Genomic DNA, 15,025 nt, shown 5'->3' with positions numbered 1-15,025 from the left:
AGTCCTAATGCAACATGAAACTGCTCAGAGTGGCTTATCCGTTCTGGCCACTCTGATTTATCTGTGCCATCACGCAGCTCTCTGGAAGGATTTTCACAGTCATTGCACTGCTCTTAGAAAAAATAACTCATCTCATTCACAAGTTCTCATTCCCCTCTGCCCTTCCCCTTGCCTCAAATCCCATTTCTGTGTCTTTAAAGGTGAATTATTTTTTTGTTTCCCTTTCATTTCAGCAGAGAGATGGCCCCTTTTCCGTTTCAATGGGATCCGGGCCTTCCTGCTGCAGCTGCTCCCTCCTGGCTGCCAGCCGACTCTCTCATCCAAGCTTACTCTTAATGAAGTTTATTTTTCTCTGTTTTACTTGTTTCATTCTTTGCCTTTTCTTCAGGCTGGACCTCTCTTAATCAGCCTTAGTCTTAGCCCTTTTTTCTTTCAATTCAGCCTTTTCTGCTCTTCGGGGTTTGGGAGTAAGGGAAACAAGGCTTCCTTGAAGTGATTTACTTACTCTCTTTTTTTCCGATTTCCTTACTCTTCTCTTCCTCTGCCAGGGAGGTCAGGCAAGTTCTGACCCTGGGTAATAGTGCAAACTGGAACATTTGTGGTTGCAACAGAAATGATTCTTCAATTAATTAAATGATCCAGAAATGACAGAGAGAAGCCAGCAGTGCTGCTTAGTGAGTTCTGCTTACTGAGATCTACTGCACTAAATCTTACAGTGCCTTCCCAGCTGAAGCTCAGGGAATAAAGCCGTGAGTCTTGTACCATTCTCCTTTTTCTCTGCATTTCACTTTTATGGGTGCTAAGGGACTATAACACATTCAGCCTCTTTGGGAAAAACAGAGACTTCATGGGACTCTTACCTGTTCTGGTCAGGTTTCTCGCTTATCCAAGCATGCTTAGAGCTGTAATTTACCCACCAAAACAATTAGTTTCCTATTGACAGTGATTAATTTCATTAGCAAAATCACACCAATGCTGCTAATGTGATACAGAAATTTCTTCAGGATGTGCCCCCACAAGCTGCCGTAGTTGTGCCCAGCATTACACACCTAACAGGCATACCCATCCCAAATCTGCATCCCCCTGCAGAGTGATAATATTTGAATAGAAATGTTTACATATTCTGATAATTCATCCTTCATAGAATTCCTGGCTGAAGCTAGCTAGAGTTGCTCAGTGAAATGATAATGTTTATAGCAGACACTCTTTTACTGATGTGCAGTCAGCAGCCATTAGAGTCAGATATATTTATCTAAGTGTCCTCATCCTTCAAAAAAATAATAAAAAAAAGAAGTAAACATTTAAAAAAGTAATTCTTAAATCTCAAGTTACGTTGTTGTCAACCCTTACTCTGTTTCATGTGAGTATTATTTATAACTATGACTGAAGAGTCACAGAGTTGACAGACTTGAAATATCTGAAGGACACTACAAGAAAGGATTGTATGAAATCTTTGTTGGAAGGAAGTAGTGCCTACATTTGATCCTATGGATGCCAGTTGGCATGTACCATTAAGTCCCATGGGAACTGAATGTGGCCCTACAGTTTCTATCTGAAGCATTTTAAAACCATATTGGCCTCAGTGGAATCTGAGAATTTGCCCTATATGTAAGAGAAAGAAATACTCTATAGGAGGCTTTTTCGTCTGCTTAACATGTGTTCATAGAGACAGAGCCACATTCTCTAGGAATGCTGGGGTCAGTGAACCAAGTAAATGATTTAGGAAAACACAGTGCAATGTCAAAACACCATTTGCTTACGTGGTGGAGGGTTGTCCCACCAGCTCTTAAGCATCTAAGCTAACTGTTCTAGCAATGTCAGCTGGCATAAAACCTCGGGCTGACCATTCTGATATTAAATCATGATTACTCGAAATCGTGAATAATCCATGTAGAATTGGTCCTTAATTAATAATCATATTTGATCAAAGCCCCCAGGTTTGCCATGCAATGTTCAGTAGCCTCCTTTTATGAGTAGCCACACTTTACCACGCCATCTGCAGAAGAAAGTAACTGCATTTAACAGAAGCCTCTCTTTATTTAGAGCTGCAGGGGGAACTAATTAAAGGTAACTGAAACCACAGCTGCTAAAATAATTATATGGCATCCAAACTATTTTGGAAAGCTCTCGTTGTTTCTCAGTGTAACATATGCAAAATATGATTGGAAGTTTACCATCATCTTAAACAACATGGCAAAAGATAAACCTGGAACTCTATATGATACTACTTACACAGATTTGTGTAACACTCATGTATGTTTTATGTGTATGTACACACAGACACATACGCATATTGTATAAGTGGATCTTTTATAGCACTCTTACTAGCTGCATATAATGTAGAAGACTCATGAGAAAAAATGATGTATTGGCATTATAAAATTGTAATAAAGAGATTACCTTTTTTGCAAAGCAAAGCATTTTATAATAACACGTGGAACTGACTGTTTGGAATTAAATGCATTAAACATTACTCAACCAGTCTTCAGTTAAGAAAAAAAATCTTTCAATCATTTCCACATAACAAAAAGGCTTGCACTTCATATATACATAAAGGATGGCAGTACTGATGCTTGGAAAAAGATTTTCAGACAAGGCTTGAATTATTCCAAACTCTAGACTCTGCGGGGAGTTCGTATTTGACATTTGCACAGGGATAAACCTGTCAAAAAGAAGTAAAATCAATTGACAAAAAGCATCAGAAAACTACTCTGATTTTGTCATTTGGACCTTATTCAAAATAAGTTATTTAAAATGAAGAAGAAGAAGGATCTCCATCTGAATTCCCTTCTATTTTAACTGTTACTCTTCAAATGAGGTTCAGCATGATGACGTTTCGGTCCCTTTTTTTAAGTTGATTAATACAGTCAGGTCTGCAAAAGGCAGACATTATAATAGACTGATTGTAAGGAGGATCTGTCTTTAATTTTACAAGCACATTCTTCTCCTTACATCCAATACGATGTTTTTTATTAATCATACTAAATATTTTGGGGTAGCTGTTTTGCCCCAGTAAAATCATGATGAATTCATACAGGAGTACATGGAACTCCCCCAAGGGTGCACACCCTCCCTAACTTTCCAAAACCCATTGCTGGGGCATTTCCAATGCCCCAAAGAAACTGTGTCAGACCAGCAAACCATCAGCTTATCAAGTTCTCCGTGTTCTCTGGCGCCCCACAGCCTACAAGGCTCACTGCTGAGAATCAAAGCAGAATGCATTGCTGTTCTACTGCGTACTCAGCTCACGAGAGCAAAGTTGATTTTTAACTTTGAAACAGGCAAGTTCCTGTGTTCATTGACAGCTCGTAGACTTTTCACTTTGGTAAAAAAAAATCCAAATCCCTTTTTGTGGAAACTGAGTGGGAAAACATTTGTTCATTAGCCTCTCTGCATAAAAGAAGGTAATTATAGTTGTCGTCATTCTGAATAAATTCAAAAACTCCCAGCTTAGATCTCCCTGGGATTAAAAAAAAAAAAAAAACAGTAGAAAAATTCCAAAGACACTTTTATGGTTTGAATTCACCAGTCTGTCAAATTTCAAAAATTTCCATGGAGGTAGAGACAATTTTGACAAATCCCTGATGCAATCACTATGGCTTTGCCCCTATTCCACAGAGAATTGTGATAGATTTGTTATCTGCTGGCATGACCCCAAATTTTCAAAACCCAGTTCAGAAAGGAGAATTGCATTTCACACTCTCCTACTTACCAACTTCTTTTCATTAAGGCCTTCTCTTATTTGTCTTCCCAGGTTCTCTTACAAATACTAACCATACGTGCGTGATGCATCCTGGGATGCATCAAGCACGGCATTGCTAGTTGGTCGAGGGAAGTGATTGTCCCGCTCTACTCTGCGCTGGTGCGGCCTCACCTCGAGTACTGTGTGCAGTTCTGGGCACCACAGTACAAAAAGGACGTTAAACTGTTGGAGAGCGTCCAGAGGAGGGCGACGAAGATGATGAAGGGCCTAGAGGGGAAGACATATGAGGAGCGGCTGAGGTCACTGGGCCTGTTCAGCCTGGAGAAGAGGAGGCTGAGGGGGGACCTCATCGCAGTCTACAACTTCCTCGCGAGGGGGAGTGGAGAGGCAGGTGACCTATTCTCCTTAATCACCAGTGACAGGACCCATGGGAACAGTGTTAAGCTGAGGCAGGGGAAGTTTAGGCTGGACATCAGGAAGAGGTTCTTCACCGAGAGAGTGGTCACCCACTGGAACAGGCTCCCCAGGGACGTAGTCACTGCACCAAGCCTGTCTGAATTTAAGAAGCGATTGGACTGTGCACTTAGTCACATGGTCTAAACTTTTGGGTAGACCTGTGTGGTGCCAGGAGTTGGATTTGATGACCCTTATGGGTCCCTTCCAACTCGGGATATTCTATGATTCTATGATTTCTGTGATTCTATATGCTTCCCACACCATAGTAATATCCCCATATCCATCTCTATTAGTTGACTAGCACTTCACTTTTGGGGAAAAAAGTGTAGCGGTCTACAATACAGTTATCATAGAGTTTATCAACAGTAAGCTATGTTTTGCTCATAGCCCTGCTCTTTTAAGTGACAGCCCAGACAAAACGCAAATATCTAAGTAGCATTCAGCATCACAAAAACAAATTATGACTAATTTGTCATTCCACTCCCTCTTCCTTGCCCCCACCCCCCTCCCCCAAAATAAAAAAGAATGAGAACCTTGGGGTCAGTACGAATATTACTTGGAAAGAAGAATGAATACACAAAATTAATTTTCATACCTTGGTAATAACATACTGTTCCCCTGGACATGGAGAAAAGGAGATGAGGCCACAAATTAGGAAGACAACAGCTGCATTTACCGCTTTAAGCAATAAGTCGTCAGACACATCTAATGCCAAAAGACCAAAGTACAAATCTACAACTCAGGTATTGTTTTTATCATCATACTTGGATGTAAAAGATGGAAAGCTATCACAGATATACACAGAGTCTGTCTGCTTTTGAAAATATTCACTTCAGAAAAATACTAGGCAATACATGGACTTTAGGGATAATACATACTACCATATACCAGAGCATCCAACAACTCTTTATATCTAAAGCAAGACTGAAAAAAACAACAACACCCTAATGAACAACTACAAGCAAACGTTGAGGAAATATGTGAAGAATGAAGCTGATTAGTTTGCCATAGCAGGCAATGAATAGGGCAGTGGATAAGCCTTCAAAAGTCCTGACTAAAAGAATTCCCTCTTCCAAGCCTGCTCAGAGGGGGAGAGGAATAGCACTTAACTACATGCACAGTGTGAAAGCAGGAGTTCCAGACAGTCAAGCATTGCAACTCCTCTTATGTGTCCTAGGAAATGCCAGATGGCTTAAGGAGGGATTCAGACCCAGATGTGACCATTTTCATAAAGCCATTTGCCTAAAAAAAAAAAAAAAAAATTAATTTAAATTTTCCTTGTTGCCCTCTTGTACATCACACATGATGGTACAGCTGAGGAAAACCATCCCAGGAGCCAGTGCGTTGGCTTGAAGTGAACAATGTCCTTCCATTAGCTTCCACTGGGCCTCAGAGCAAGTCACACAGGCACAACCTCTTACAAGCACTGTATCACCTAAAGATGCAGATACAAACCTTCTGTGACTTTCAAAAGTGCCTTAACAACTAAATCCTCCTGAAATCAAAGAAGCCTTAGAAGACAAGCAAAAAATATCACCTTGTTACACTGAAGGCAAGCATGAATTAAAAATATACATTTTTTTTTCAGGATCATCTAGTCAAATAATCTATCAATACAAAATATGTTCTGTGCATTTTCTATTTTTTTTCTTGAAGTTGTTTTTCATTGCCATGCTTGCAGAACCTGTATGAAACCAGGAATCAAACAGGCCTAAAAGAGTTGTATGAAAGCTATAGACAAACTGTATTAGGTCTGCTCTCAATTGCATCATATCTGGAAGGAGTGCAAATGAAAACCAGACTGACAGTCTGGGTATTTTATGTCTCAATGAGACCTCAAATTTAGATAGTTTCAAGAATATCACATAGGAAATTTGACTAATAAAAGGCTCAGAGATTGAACGGTCTCATCATGTAGTCATCTTCATTTTGACTTGACTGAAAGTATCATTCCCTATCTCAGGTAGTATGTGGGACACATCAGTGGAAAGACATGAAGTTCACCCCGGTGGTGCTCTTTCAGATTAAATCTGTTAAGAATGACCCTGACATACCAGAAGTGTTGACTGACAGCCTCTTTCCCTCAGATGCTGGAGAGGTTATGCAAATCACTGTATTTACGAGCTGCTGCATGAAAGGGAGCCAAGTTTGGTAAAAACCACCCCTCCATTTCACTGGCTCATGAGCCCACCCAGATGAACTGGAAACCTCAGACAATGTTCCTTTCTTATGAAATAAGAAAATTCCGTGCTGAATTTGAGAAACTAAAAGATAGATTGACTTGGACTTCTATGGCAAGATATTTATGTTTCAATTGTTTTTTTAAAGTAACAGCAGATAGTGGTTTCCATTTTCCTTGGAGACATTTTCAAACAGGAGAAAGGGGTTGAAGAGTGAGTTACAGCCTGTGCCAGCAGAAAGGATTAATGTTGTCAAGATGCCGTGATAAGAATTATGGTACTTTCACATTAGGATTTGGGATTGGAAGTATTGAAAGAGGGCCCTGACAGAGAGAGAGACTTGGAGGCTGTCCTCATTTTCCCTGCTATGTACTTGCCCATAGCTACCCTTCTTCATACCACACTAAGCGTTAGAATAAAGAAGGTGTTGATTTTAGTTTGGAAATCAGCTCTACGGCGAGCAAATATCAATAAAATACCACTAGGTAGTTGAATACATTCTCCAAATTCCCAAATGTGCAGAAAAATGTCCAACAGACTGATAGCATGGAAAGGAATGTATGTCTTCTTCTGCGGAGTTAAGCACTGGTTCTGCTTAGAAAAAAGCTGGGAGAGGACAAACATTTGTTGTAGAAGACAAAGCCACGTATCTCTTCCCTCAGCTCTGCACGCCCCCCATCTGATTGCATTTCTGTGGGGTAGGTGGTGGGGGCAGCATGGCATGTATTTCAACCGCTGATCAGTGTAAAGGCTTACTTCAGGCGACAGCCAGGAGTCCTGTTTATGTATCCCCTCGTGAGACTGAGGCGATTCACTATAACCCTGTGGAAACGTGCGGGCATCCTCCATGCTACGTTAGCCACACACAGAGGGAAAGATCAATCCTTCCAGCAGGCTCAGGCAGCACACTATGAAGAGCAATGTTCTTGTTCTGGCAGCTTTGACCCACAAGCTCTCATGCATCTGCCAATATGTTAAATATTCTAACCACAAAGAGGAGGTAAGAGGGAGACAAACCAGCCTTGTGTAACTTAGGTTACACGAGGCTGCATCTTGACGGCAAAGAAAACTGTGTATGAGTAAGGCAGGCTGCACTTGCCCCCCACAGGCTTTAGTCTGTGGGCTTCTTATGGGCCGTACGTGAAGTCTGTGGGAGCATGCTGATCAGCATCTAATCCTGAGCACCTGGGCTTGGGGGACCTACCTGGGGTGCACCCTCACCCTGCGGCTGCCCGAGTCCAGACTAGGCCAGCTTGGGGGCTACGCTGGCAGCAGGCACAGATGATTCTCCAAAACTGTCATCTGCATGACAAAAGGACATTCAAAGTCTTCAGAAAACCATCTAAAAACAAAGGGAAGTTCCCCTGTTGAATGTCAAACTGTGAAGCTGGGAGGTAGGAACCTGTATTTGTGGGTAAATTATTAAAATGATCAATGGAATTGAACAGTTCGTTTATGAAGTCAGTCCTATGGCTAGTTGTGCAACAAAGGCATTCAGAGATAAATAATTTTGAGTAAAGAATAAAAATATTGCCAAAAATTTTGAGTAAAGAATTTCTAATGACTAACTTGACATGTAAATTAATTCCATAAAAAGGTGATTTGGCTAAGCTTGGAAGTAAAAGAAGCATGCAAAATTTTGGCATTTAAGTAGACTCATAAATAGAAGACACATGGCCATAGATGAACAACAAACTCCTTTAACACACCAATTTTCTAAAGAGAGAATAGCTACAGATACGTTGAATGTTTTCAGAATAGGCTCCTGTGGTTAGGATCTTAATTTTGCAAAGTAAAAGAAAAGCAAGATGACACCTGGAAATGCAACATCATGCAGATAAAGTATATTTAAGGGTGAAAATTACTCTAGCTATTGAAATTATTATTGTCTCATGCACAAAAGAGAATACAGTCTTGAAAAGCCACCACATAGCCTCTTTTGAGTGACTCAATCGTAACACAGCTGGCTGGATATGCCAAACTTATTTGCCCTGACCCACCTCCCCTGGGCCCCCCCACCCGTGGGCCAGAAGCACCAAATGTGTCCTAGGACCCCTGTTGTGGCCAGGGCTATGGCGTGGGTCACCCTGCACCCAACCACACCGATGACACATGGGACTGCTGGTCTCAGCACCTCGCCTGTAGCCGTAGGCATGTGACGTGCCTTGCAGGCACGAGACAGCGGGGTCTTGCCCACCCAGTTGAGTGGTAGGGCTAGGATGGAGCTCCTGAAAACTTTGCTCTTCCCTGCTTAAGTGAGAAAGCTTATGAAACAATAGAGGCGCTAGTAAATGATAATAATTAAAACACATTCAGATGGTGACAAATGAAAAGGGATGTTGGAAGTCAGAGAAGAAGCATGATTGTAAGGCAGTAGCTAAGCTTCCGGTTCTTACAAAAACAAGAGAGACGCTATGAAGGATGCCATATTGCACTTGGCTCCTGTCCTAAAATAATTCCACATTATAAATATTTGACGCAGCACTTAAGACTATTGCCTCCACAGGATTTAATGTAGTGTAATGTAATACATCTGTTTGCTACCCACATGGTATGAAGAGTCTGAATGGGTAAGATATGAACAAAAAACTCAAAACCATATTGTGCGCTATTACTTCTGTGTTTATCATGCTGCACTTATTGAGTTAAGACAGTGGAAAATGTTTCATAATACCTGAATAGCATGATATTGTTCTTTTTCTTTTTTTTTTTTTTAATCTACAAGACAACTTCAGCTCTGTTTGTACCTTGACTTTTTGTACTCACGAAAAGTATTGTGAAAAGTTGTGCCTGGGCACAACTGTGCCTGTGCAGAGCCTGGGCTCTGCATTTAATGTGAAAAAGTTTGAGTGCCTGTACGAAAATGTAGCAGTGTAAGACAGTTGTGGTCAAGTTAGAGGGAAATATGTCTGCTTTTTATGTCTTCAATTTCGGTACTAAAAATCTATTCTCACTGGCTTATACAACCAGAATAATTGTATATGAAAGATGTGTGTGTTGAACAAGTTAAAAAACCTTTCCATCACCCATATTGCAGGTGACACTTTCTTGTTGCACTTGAAGGCTTGCCCTGCTTTGGTAGTTAACTCCTGTGCTAGTCCCTTTGTTCAGCATCCTTCCCAATTACACTGTATCTTCCATAAATCATTAAGTGCTATCGTCAAAGCGAAATGCATAAAGCCACAACTTGCATTAACAAGCAAGCAAACTAATGTGCAGGAATACTTTGGGCACGACACATGCTTTCATCACTGCCAGTCGTTTAGTTTCATGATAACAAACTCCTGGCTGGCCTTTTGTTCTTCTGCTGGCAGCTTAGATTTTTGGAGGAAAAATGTTTAGGTGTTTGAAAAGACAGCTACACTGAGAAGGTGATTGCAGCACAAACTTTTGGTTTCCACATAGTGCCATGATCAAAGTGTGCCAATCTGCAGTGCTTCCAAGCTTGACAGAGTTAAAAAAAAATAAAAAAATTCTAAACTGTGGGACAGAATAAAACCTTTCTAGCTACAGAAGACGAAGTCTCTCATCATTCATGTTGTGCTTTAATCAAAGCATTTTCACATTGTGGTAGGCCCAACTAGTCCATCAGTATTTTCAAAGGGGTGGATCAGTTTAGATGCTCTTTGTCGGAAATGTCAGCACTGAGCTCCAGAGACCACCCATGGGCTGTGAAGGGGCACAGCTTGTTGTGCTCCAGATCTACGTGCCTGGAGGAGCCAGAAAGCAGGAGGTGGCCAGGAGACACGGTTCTGCCAGGAGCTACGGCTGTGCTGGGCTCCCAGGTCCCACCAATTGTGCATGACACATTACTGAGGGCTCTGGGGATTTATTACAATGGACGTGCTTTGGTAACTCAGTATCTCTGTGATGATCTTTTCCTATGTCTGAGCCACAAGTTTTTTTTTTTGCTTGTTTTTTTTTTTTTTAGTCTGAAAGCTGCTGATGAAGCAAAACGCTTTTTTTATTTGTTTGTTTTTGAAATTGCCTTGGCATCTCTTGGAATATCGAAATGAGCAAATCATTTAGCAGAGAAAAACAGATTTAGGCACAGTTTGGCCATGTCATTAGCTTGACTCTTGTACTATATAACTTCTCATAGCTATGCCTCATCTGGGAAAAGACACAAATCCACCGTTTGTGGGAAGCTAGACAATTAGTCACTCTAAATGACAACTTACGAACCAGAGCTAAAAACTTACCAGACTGGTAAACAGGAATCGCAAGGCTGTGATTTTTGCTTCTTTACCCAGAGTTTCACACAGCTGAAATAAATGCTTAATTCAGCCCTTCTTTAGCAGCAGTTCACAAACCAGGGGTGGTTCATGGAACCACACAGCTTGCTCACGGAGCTGTATTAAATCATAAAATATATCAGTTTTGTTTGCCCGCGCTGGTCGTACTCCCAAAAATCATATTTACAAGTTCATTCATCCACAGCTTGGAGATATATAGGTTTCAGTCAGGTCAACCCAATGACCAGAAATGTAGCCAGTCATTCATAAACAATTTTCTACTCTAATGCACAAGAGCCTGATTCAGTAGCCCCTTAAGCCAATAGCACTCCTCCTGCAAGAGCCAGGAAATCAAGGTATCAACATCTTACATAAAGTATTAATTTTGTACACTGGACAACGTTTACATTTTTCCTTAGCAAATAACCCATCCACATGTACTTGGTTACGGTCAGATTTCTGATTTCACACACGCTGTGGGCAAATGCTGTGGTCAGAGGTTGCTAGGAGCACACATATGTAGAGCTGTTAGTCATCATGCTCCCCCCCTCTTTGTAGGGAACATAATTAAGAGTATATTATTCACTTCTTTTGTTTGCATTACAGATGGACTTGGCTGGGAGCAGCAGGAATGAACTTGAAACTTGGGTCATGAATTTGGATGATTACAAGAAGGATCTCAGCTAGCATATTTGATCTCTTGAGTTTGGAGGACAATTAGAGCAAAACTGAGCAGCTTAAGTTTTTCTTTAACCAGCCTCCAGTCTGCAATGTATGGGGGTTCAGACCTTAAATCAATTCTTACATAACTCACAGCCCTCTTTTCTTTTTCCATCAATATTACTATTTCCATTGAAAAATATTTAGTTTTTAGAAAGGAGGGAAATGTGATAGTCATTTATTGCCCCCACACTGCTAAGAAATTCCATGCTTTTATGTGCAGGAAGCATTGTGTTGATTTTGGCTTCCCCATGGGTTAAAAATCTTGTTTAAATGTTGCAGAATCTAAATGCTCTTTGAGGTTTTTCTGTGTTGTTTTATGGAAAGGCTTCTGCCTGATTATTTACAGATGCTGTCTCTGAGAAAGCCAAAAATAGTTCTTTACTAATTCAAAATTTAAACTAGCATTTTTATTATTTTATTGTGTAACCAGGATCTCTGCTCTGGGCACCTCAGTTTGAAGAAGACAACAGAGAGCTTCGTCGCGCTGTTGGCATCGCATGCAGTGATTGCCATTTGGCTAACTGCAGCTCCGAGCCTTGGCAGACCATAGTAGGGTCCTCTCCTGCAGAAATGCAGCCACCAAACCATCTTGCAGCACAGATTCCCCAGGTTACATGGCCATGAAGGAGTCGCATTGTTTCAGGAGTTACTTCTCCCACAGTAGCACGGGGTGCTTAAAGTGACTTTAGGAATTACGACAGACCTTCAAGCCATGCTGCCTTTCTACGGCTACCTTGGCTGAATGTCAGTAAGGGATTTTTTTTTCAGCAAGTCAAGAAATGCTAAGATGTATCTTGATCTCAAAAATGAGAAATGTTGTTCAGCCTGCTCAGCAAGCATCTGATGAAATGCTCCTCCAAAGTTTCTTTTCACTTCTTAAAGGTCAAGGAGAGTCATACATACTAACAAACAAGGGGATTACCCCTGTCAAAGGGGAGCCAAAGAGCTTGGATTTCATCCTTGCCAGTCTAAGGTCAGATTTTACTTTCTATTCTCTCAGCAGCAGCACAGTTGCACTTTACTTGCTGCCTTAAGTGAACACTTTTCTGTACTACTTTTAGTATACACCTGGCTGGTGGGTTGTTCCACTGATCTTGAGACCCAAGCTCCAGTGATTCTAGAGGCCGGGGAACAGTATAAACTGGTGATCTTCGAGATGGGTTACCAAATTTTATTTCTGTCTCTCCCATAGCTACAGTAACTGTGCGGTTCAAGTAAGCCTGCTTGACTCCACTGAACTCAGCCACTTCTCCAAATCCCTGCGTTGCTTGATGGTTAGAAGGGAAAGTGGTGCATCAAAAACTCAACGTTGCAGTGAACAAGAAGATATGCTACTGTTATTGTTACCAAAAGTTCTGTGTAAAAATACTGTTGATAAAAAGTATGCTAATGTAATTTTCTGCCTGTCAGCAGGTACTAATGCCAGCTGAGAGCTGCTCCTAACTCAGTCTCTACAAGCGCTCACTTCCCTACTACAACATGGCTTGGAAACAAAACAGGGGGTCTTGGTGGACCACCAGTCGTCTCCATCTACAAGAGAAATAACACACAGCTACAGGACAAAGTCTGTGGGTCTAAAAGTCTGTCTTTTCACAGACCTGTAATCTGAATGATATCTTTCAAGTGTAGGACTTGGGAGGTTTGTATTTATTTTCTGCAGTTTAATGTCTTACCTGAAAATGGTATCACAGATTTTCTGAAAATAACAGCAAAGTTCTCTCAGGTGATTTCTTAATGACTTTTTTAGTCAGTACAGAACACTTAGTACTTCTGCAGTTTCATTTAAAAAAACAGAAACAGAAAACTGGACAATGCTCAATTCCTGCAGTTGAAAAATTCCTTCACCTGAGACAAACACAGCTACCACAGATGATCGGAGAGCTTGGTGCGTGGACAAATACATTAGCTTCTTGTTTGAGCGTAATAAAATATTATTGCTTATTTTGAATGGCAGAAACCTCTTTAGAAAAATTAGCATTTTAAGGTTTGAACTTTGTGCAAACTACAGATCTCTCCCAGTTATAAACCACTTCATAACAAAGATCACAAAGTCAAATTTGATCTAAAATTGAGATCTGATCTCTCCTTCCTGAAACGCAATTGAGCTTGGATTCCTACCAGTTCAGACTGGATGCAACTCGTCTTGAACAGTGGTACAACTGTCATCTGCTCCCTCTGAATGTGCCATCAACAGAGACATGGGACTGAATTATGGATTAAATATCAGATGGGGAAGAGGGAGGCATTCCTAAAGGATGTATTCTAGAGAAGCTATTATGTATGTAATTAAAATACATTGTCCTGCATAATATAGTTAAGGTGCAACCAAGAAACTCTGCTTGAGGGCCTAGGACCTTTTGGGGAGTCTTACTAAAGATCATGCAGTGAAAAGACCTGTATGGTATGTTTAGTCCCGTAAAGTTTCTCAGCCACAGCACAAGGTGGCCTTACAGTTACTGCCTTTATTTCTAATAACTACATTTTGAAAGATACTTTACTTGAAAGGTAATTTGCACTGCTATGCTACTTTTCATTCAAGGATTTTGCAAGCTTTAGAAATATCTATAAATTTCCCTAGTAGTGCCATTCCCCACCATTGTTGCAATTCAAAAACCTCCCACAGTAGTGATAAACTTTCAGTAAGTGTCACAAAACTTCTGGCACATCTCTTGGGTTACAAGTTATTTGTTAAATGTGTTTTGTATTTTATTTCCATTCTGAGGTCATGGATCTGAGATATTCTTGAATAAAGATGTCTAGTGTCCCATGCAAGTTAAGCGGATCCCCTTCACTGGCCTTGCTTTGTCACCAGCTCCCTCGCTTTCTCCCTCTCTCTGTGGTCTGCTGTTCTTAGAGGTGAAGAACCATACAAATGTGTAAAGTGAGTTTTCACCTCCTTACCTTTCCAGATGGACATTAAGCGTCCCCAGCTTGACACAGGCATTCCCACTAGAGCTAGAAGAACATCAGGACATCCCGACTCTCCTCCTGCCCCATATCAGAGCTCAAATAGTTCTCTAATTGCTCCACAGGTTCCTCAGGATCACTGATCTGCTGTGACTGCAAGCATATTCCTTGCCTCTGGGCTTCAGTTTCCCTTCCCGTACCAAGCGGATGATGACATATTTCCCTTGTTGAAAAGATCAGTGATCACTACGAGATGAGCAGCGAATTCCTACTGTTGTTGAAAAAAAGATTTTCATAAAAACTCTTCATCTCTCCTCACCTTGCTGATGAATATGCAGTTTTCCATGATATGATACATGAGAAACCAGAAGATCTGCGCTGGAGACAGACTGATTTCTCTTTTTCTAGTAAAAAAGGAGGAGTGGCTAGCAAACATCTTCTTTGCTTCAGATGTCTTTAATAGGTCAAAGGGATGTGAAAGATGTAACTAAGCATCTTCCTCTGTACATATATGCTGTGAGAATGATATTTCCTGAAATACAACTGGGTAAAGAAAATCCCTTCACGAGTTTTGGAATCTGGTTCTGAAAGAAAAATTGTAGGATAATGGCCTCTGATGAAATAATAATAACAAAAATAATAATGACCAGGATATTTCCCTAATTCTACTAGCATTATTTTCATCATCATTGCATTCAGCACTTGTGCCCATTGGCCCTAACTCCTATGTTATTTTACTGTGTTTGAACACTTGAGGTATAAACTACATGCCACAGCTATTTTATTTCTTATTAAAAAATCAGGAAGATTCTTTTGACAGC

At 40.7% G+C, this 15,025-nt stretch overlaps 1 protein-coding gene and 1 long non-coding RNA gene across 2 annotated transcripts in view; one reads left to right on the top strand and one right to left on the bottom strand.

Moving 5' to 3' along the window:
• Positions 1–15,025, bottom strand: part of COLEC12 (collectin subfamily member 12) — a 98,069-nt gene that overhangs the window by 49,730 nt on the left and 33,314 nt on the right. The gene's annotated exons all lie outside the window — the stretch shown is intronic.
• LOC121066543 lies at positions 4,782–14,728 on the top strand. Its single transcript, XR_005817817.1, has 5 exons — positions 4,782–4,902; positions 6,488–6,601; positions 8,656–8,658; positions 12,708–12,936; positions 14,330–14,728. It is a non-coding gene; the product is annotated as an uncharacterized LOC121066543 (long non-coding RNA).

The sequence above is a fragment of the Cygnus olor genome, chromosome 2 (assembly GCF_009769625.2).
Source record: "Cygnus olor isolate bCygOlo1 chromosome 2, bCygOlo1.pri.v2, whole genome shotgun sequence".
Classification (NCBI taxonomy): domain Eukaryota; kingdom Metazoa; phylum Chordata; class Aves; order Anseriformes; family Anatidae; genus Cygnus; species Cygnus olor.
The sequence above is the reverse complement of the archived record's forward strand: the minus strand, read 5'-3'. Positions and strand labels throughout refer to the sequence as shown.